Source organism: Arachis duranensis, chromosome 10, assembly GCF_000817695.3.
Source record: "Arachis duranensis cultivar V14167 chromosome 10, aradu.V14167.gnm2.J7QH, whole genome shotgun sequence".
Lineage (NCBI taxonomy): Eukaryota > Viridiplantae > Streptophyta > Magnoliopsida > Fabales > Fabaceae > Arachis > Arachis duranensis.
In genome coordinates, this window is record NC_029781.3 from 79,031,823 (window position 1) to 79,038,972 (window position 7,150).

The 7,150-nt window shown below is 33.6% G+C and overlaps 1 long non-coding RNA gene across 1 annotated transcript; it reads left to right on the plus strand.

Moving 5' to 3' along the window:
* The first annotated feature begins 1,644 nt into the window (after positions 1-1,644).
* Positions 1,645-2,690, plus strand: LOC107470344 (uncharacterized). Its single transcript, XR_001588404.2, has 2 exons — positions 1,645-1,970; positions 2,377-2,690. It is a non-coding gene; the product is annotated as an uncharacterized LOC107470344 (long non-coding RNA).
* The last annotated feature ends 4,460 nt before the right edge of the window (positions 2,691-7,150 follow it).

Consider the following 7,150-nt stretch of genomic DNA (forward strand, 5'->3'; position numbering starts at 1 on the left):
TGTTTCACTCAGCCTTTTTCAACTCTTGGCTCTCTCTCAAGCTTTCTCACAATGCCTTTTCTCTCAAGAAATTACAGAAAGATAAGCTTAGAAAAGTACATCACAATCAGTAAAACATGAAGGAGATTGACATCAACAGCCTCTGTGCTATGCGAAAAACCAGATTAGCAAGCCTCTGATTTAGTTCTTCATACTGGCAGAATGCACCTTTGAATAGGTTACACTGTCCAGTTAGTTGAACTTCTTCAAAGAGCTCTCTCAGAACAAACACCTCAAGTTCACTGGTTATTTCTCCTTGCTTCAGAATGAACAACAAGCTTCTTTTTATCTCCTTGTATGTTCCTTGGTTCTTCTTCCAAGGTCAACATCTTGAGCCTTGAGCTTCACCAACCCACAAGCTCACTTTTTCTTCTCAATCATCAAAGTAGGACCTTTGCTTTTGACTTTTCCAACTTGACCGAAAGCCATGAAGGAGTAACCGAAATTGTTTTCCAATGGTCAACCAAATCTGAACCATAGAGATGCAACTTGGTCTCCAAGAATCTCTTGTGACCGTGGATTTGTAGCAGTGAAGAACAGAGATCAACTTTTTCCTTGAATGCCATTTTCGGATAGAACAGAGAGTAGGGAAGAAAGGATGAAGATCTGATGCATGCAAGATGAGATGGATTACCTTTCTTAAGCTTGATTTGGATTAGATTTTCTGTTTTAGCTTCTGTGCTTCAAGCTTAGATTTTCTCTTTCTTGCTTCTTTGGTTACTGGCTTATGGAGGAAGCTTTTCTTCTCTTTCTCTTTCTTACTTTACTGAAGTCTTGATGTGACTTGATTAGAGAGGAGAGGAACGTTGCTTTGGTTGGAGAAAGATGGTGGAAAATTGAAAACAATTTCAAACTTGGATCGGGTTCTTCTCTTTTTTGGCCCGTGGTGCCTTGCTATGCTTCTTTGATGAATTTGTTTGATATGAATGACTTGGGCTTGTCTTTAATCGCACTTTTCATTCAGCCCATTAGCTTTGTTTTGTTATTCATTCAACTTTGGCTGCCGAAATTGAATTATGGCCTGCAACATAACATAAATAATTAGCAATGTATACTTATTAATTTAACAACTCTAATTATTTATTTTGCCAAAAATAATGTTTGTCATCATTAATTAAGTTAGTTAATTTCTTAACTCAACAAGTTAATATATGAAGTTATATTAGACTTTTAAATTTTGAAAAACACAAGCCAACTTTAAAAAGTTCCACTTTAGTTGCTTTTAAAAGTATCTCAATTTTTTAAAATCTACAAGTACAAGTATATGATATTTTTGATTTACTATACACAAAATGAGGAGCTTGTGCTTTTAAGAAGCACAAGTACCTCTTCGAAAAATTTTACCAAACCAAGTCTAAGTAAAATTAGAATTACTCTTAATTTATAATTGTGATTTTTTTCTTGGATTTTTTTTGCAATCTATATATTAATTGGTTAGTTACTTAGTAAAATTAATTATTTAAAAAAATTATTTATCAAATCTTTCATAAATATAATATTAATTTTATTTTTTTATAAATAATTTTATCAGCATTCTAAGCATTCATAAGTAAAAATATTAGATTTTCTTTTATTATTGACAGTAAATTGAGTAATAACTCTGTCGAGCCTCCACCCTCCACCCTCCACTCTCATCTCTCGCACTCAGTTCCCACGCCTCGAGTCTCCACCTTGAGCTTCCGGCGCAACCTCCGTCCAGCCACCGCAGCCGTCGCAAGTTCCGTGGAAGTCACTCACCGTCGCAAGTTCTTTGGAGATTCGCACAGCCCTTTCCATCGAGAAGTCATCCGTGGAAATCGCAGCCACCGCCACCACTCCTTGTCGTCGCGAGTGTCTTCCTGCTGGCGCCTGCTCTGTTTTACCCTTCCACCCCAGTCACTGTCCCTGTCGCCGCCAGCTCTACATTCTTCCCTGTCTTCCACTAACCCTAGGTATAAATCTAATTTGTTGTAATAATAATTGTTGAAGTATGATTAATTCTTGGTTCTAACTTCTAAACCTTGCTGTTATTACTTGAAGTATGATTAATTGTTGCTTCTACATTATCATTTCATTCAGCAACACCATTCGTATACAGACCGGGTCAACACCCATTTGAAGTATTATTAAATGATTTTCATTTTGTGATTGATCTTTCCGTGTTGATGTGTGTATATTTGAGGCATATTGAACCCAAAATTGTTGAGTTTTATAACTACAGCTTCTCTGAATTAACATGCTGCTGTGTTCTTACTTCTTAGTCAAATGAAGATTAAGCTTTATTTTAAGGGTTTTTGTACTCTGTTTATTTAGCTCTACTTGCAAGCTGTCTTACTTGTACTTTTCATGCTTCTGCAGTTAGTTAGTGAGGACTATTTCACACAAAAAAATATTAGTTGTTGAAGGATCTCACTGGAAAATAAATTTGTGTGGCCATTCATTGACACATTATTGCACAGAGGAAAATCTATTGTTGAAGGATCTCACATGTTTGGTTCTTAGGGAAGAAGATTTTGAAGAAAACAACTTCTTTATGTGGATTTGGCTGAAGAAGTTTTCTAATATTGTTTAATTTTGAGTAGTATTTGATTGTTGTTAATTTGAAACTGACTTGAAGCAATTGTAAGTATTATGTTAGCATCAATGACATTGTTTATATGTTTATATCATTAGTTACTCTCATTGTTGATTTCATAGTGCAAAAAATGTTCATTTATGTCTGATTCTGTATGCTATATTGGGCGTGTTCAGGTTTTTACATGTGTTGGACTAACAATAAAAAAAAAATCTGTCACATATAATATAATCATTATAGAGCAGGTCCAAGAAACCAAAAAAGATAATTATATATAATGTTTACAAGAATGAAAATTTCAATTTGTGCAGAATCTATTACTCTGTTACAGTAATACATTATATTTAGGATGTTGTTAGCATTAGTATTAAGTCACACTAGCAAGATTAATTGTTTGGATGTTGTTTGTTGAATTTGATTTTTGATGCTTTTTAATGTTGAATTTGATTGATTCTGTGAATATTTAGACACCCTTTTATTTATGATTCATGGAATTGAGAATTGGATTGTTTGGTACTACTCTATATGTATACTTGTTCTATGTCTTGGTGCTGAGTTTCACAAATATTCTCAATTACTTAGAGCTATGGTTTCCTTCTTGAATGGAATTTTATTTTTCCAAAAGAAATCATAGAGGATTAGGATTGTGGATTCTTTAATTGAGTGATGAATGTAAAGCTGAATATGATGATGACAAAAGTGCTTGGAAACATATATTTTAAGAGTTTAAAAAAACTTTTGAGTTTGTAAATTGATAAGATCATATAGTTTTGGTGTGTTTATTTATATTTTATTTATTATTTTATTAGAAAACGGTTTTTTCGGTTCAACTACAGTTAAACCGGTTAAACCTGTAAATCAGTAAACCAGTAACTAGAACGGTTCGATGATCGGTTCGGTTTTCAGAACCTTGATTGTTACCGATTTCTGCAGATCCCATTTTCTGGAAAAAAAAAACTTCGTAACTTTTTTTTTAATCTTTTTTTTCTTCGATAATAAAAAACTTCTTAACCTTTCGTACTCAATTTTAGTCTTTAATACACGATAGTGATAGAAAAAGATCATGTCAATTAAAGACAATAATTTGTAGCATTAGCTTTAATTTAAAAGCTTACATTTTCACATGTGCTCACACGTGGTACGAACAGACCTTCTCTGTTTTTTTGGATGGAGAAACAGACCTTCTTATTCAGACAAGATATTCCTGCGCCACTGAAGGATAATTTGGTTGATCGGGCTGGCACCAAAAATACATGCTTGACTTAATGTGGAGAACGGCGGTGGATAAAATCATACAAAACCTAGTTTGGGACAGAGACTATATATTAAATATATAAAATTGTACAACCAACTTGAGTTGGTCGAGTGGTCAGTTCACCCGTCCGCTTAAGTAAATATCGGGAGTTTGAATCCCGCCTTGTACATGCAGCAACCCATTGGCCAACGTTCAGACCCTTAAATGAAACTCAGATTTGCGGTGAATTAGTCCTTAACCTGTTGGGTTGGAAGAGTATTTTTAAAATAAAATGTATATACCAAATTTGTCTTAAGGGAATTGAAGTTCAGAGCATGTTTCGGCAATATAATAATGTTGCCTCATTTATATTAATTCAATCTTGTAAGCAACGGTTTTTGGATTTCTATATGGTAAATGGTATACAATACACGATGGAAGAGGATAATAATCTATTAGTGATATCAATATCGATAACAATATTTTTTTTAAACAACATAAATAATAGATTAAAAAAATTAATTTTAATTTTAAAAATTAAATTTTGAATTAATTAGATTTAATTATAATTTTATTTTTTTTATTTTTGTTGTAACTGTTCTCTCACAATCTGTGCCATTACCGTTGTTGCTGTATTGCGATCCTGGTGTTCCACAACTGCTGTCTTGTTACTTGTTTCTTATCAACTTAGTCAGATGTTTATTTTACTATGTATGAAGATAGTTTTCTTTTCATTCTAAAATGGATGTTTATTTGAATATATTGTTGTATTTTACTTGATTTGCTTGATTCTACATGCACATGCTCCGTAGGATGTTCATTTTACTATGTATGTAGATGATTTTTTTCACTAAGATGTAGATGTTCATTATTAAACACCACTAAAAAACCCCCAATTTCTTCTCCTTCTAATATATGGTTTAAAAAAAAACAGGTACGAACGTGAGAAACACAAGAGACTCACGGTGGGGAGGGTGGTAGTGCAGTAACAGACAGGGTTGGGCTTGGCCGTTGAAGATGCGCGGGAAAGAGAACGATCGGTGCTGGTTCAAGACTAGGGTAGTGACTAGGGACGCGGCTTTAAGGAGGACGCTGGGCAAAGGTGCGTCGGGGCAGCAGTGACGACGGGCGAATGCGGTGCTGAGAATCTTCGTGCCAGAGATAGTGAGCAGCGTCACAAGGGCTGTGGTGGTGGAATGGTTGTGGTGAAATTGGGGTTTAAGATAAGTAATGGTAAAAATAAGTAAAGGGGTTATTAGATTTGCGGGTGCATCCCGTTGTTCATGTTGTTCACAACTTCCGTTGTTTACCTAGCAGAATTGAATCAATATATATTCTTCATCATTTGCACTATTTACAAGAATGAGTTATATCTATCATGTTGTCTTACTCTTATGGTTTTATATATATTAACGTAGAACCCGTGTGATTTATAGGGCCACACCCTATATATGTAAGATATATGCATGTGAAAGAACTATAGAAAGAAGAATAGAAGAGAGTAACACAACAGTATGCTAGAGAGAAAGAGAGAAAACTGGGAACGTAAGTAATGAAAATAAGGAAATGAATTCTACATTTAGTTAGTAAATTGTTAAGCTCATTTATATATATACATACACACATGTGTGCATAGATGAGCTTAAGGAATAGAAAGAATCTAAAGTTTTATTTACTAATTCCACTTATATCCCTAATATTTTTCTCAAACTGAAGTGCAATCGGTCTTAAAAACGTGAGTCTGAGTTTAAACTTTACAAATACTTGTAGTGATAAAAGTTTGGTTAACATATCTTCTATTGATCACAATAGAAGATATGCACAACATATAAAGTTTTGTTGTTGATAAATTCTCTAAGAAAGTGAAGGTCCAACTCTAGATTCTTGTATGAAGCACATGATTTACAACAAGTCAACAGGCTCACTAGTTGTCACAATAGATGAGCAACATTGATTTACAGGAGTTGCTGAAGACTATAATCTCGGTTTGTGCAACAGCAATGACCTGATATTTTGTCTCATTATTGCTTTTAATCACCCTAGTTTGCTTATTACTCTTCCAAAATACTAAATTGTTTTCAAAGTAGACACAAAATATAGATATTAACGTCATATCGTCCATGTCTCTACCCTTGTCCGCATCTGCATACACAATAAGCGTCAAGTCTATAGACTTTCTGAGTAATAAATAATTGTTAATCGTGCCTCTTAAATATCGTAAAATTCTCTTGACATGCTTCCAATGATGCACAATGGGCCTATGCATATACTGTAATACCTTATTCACTGCAAAAGAAAGGTCTCATCAGATTAGAGTTAAATATTATAAAGCACCTACAACTGACTTGTACATTCTAGAATCTTCATAATATTCAGAATTTGAAATTGAGAGTGTAGTACTTGACATTATAGGAATAGACATATGTTTTGAATTTTCCGTTCTAGTTGTTTGCAACAATTCTAATTAAGGCATACTTTGATTGAGATATTAACAAGCTTCTGTGTGATACATATTTAGCCTTTAAGCCTAAAAAGTAATTGAACTTGCCTAAGTCTTTAAGAGGGAATATGTTGTTTAGCTGAGCTATTAAAGATTCAATTTTAGTAGTGTTATATTTAATCACCACGATATCATCAACATAACTAAAAGATATAAAACTGTTGTAGAGATAAATTGAAAAAAGAAAGAGATATGTCAATTTGATGTTTTCAAAACTAAAACAATACAATATAGAGGCTTAAGTTTTGAATCAATAATTGGAGCTTGCTTTAGCTATAAATACCCTTATTATGACTAAAAACTAGATTTCTATCATGTTGAGAATAACTAGGAGGTTGCAGCTTATACACCTTTTCATTTAACTTGTCATTCAAGAAAGCATTGTCAAAATTAAATTGTCTCAAACGTCAACCCAATGACACTACATTAGATAGAATGATGCACACTGTTATAGGTTTTACAACTGGACTATGAATTTCTCATAGTATATACCTTTTATTTGATGAAATCTTTGTCCCAGAAAATGAGCTTTATACCTTAAAATCTCACCATGTTCATTTTTTTTAATAGCAAACACCCATTTGCTTCTTATAATGGCAACGTTGGGGTGGTTTAATCAATTTCCAAGTATTGCTTTTAAGAAGAGCCTGTAATTCATGGTCCATGTCCTTTTTTCTTTGTGGACATTTCATGGCTTGATCCAGGTCTTAGGTGTTTGTGTTAGTAAATCATGAGTAGTATTATTTACAATAGGCAATGCTTACGGCTTAGATAGGCCAGATTTTGACGAGAGAGAGAGAGAGAGAGAGAGAGAGAGAGAGAG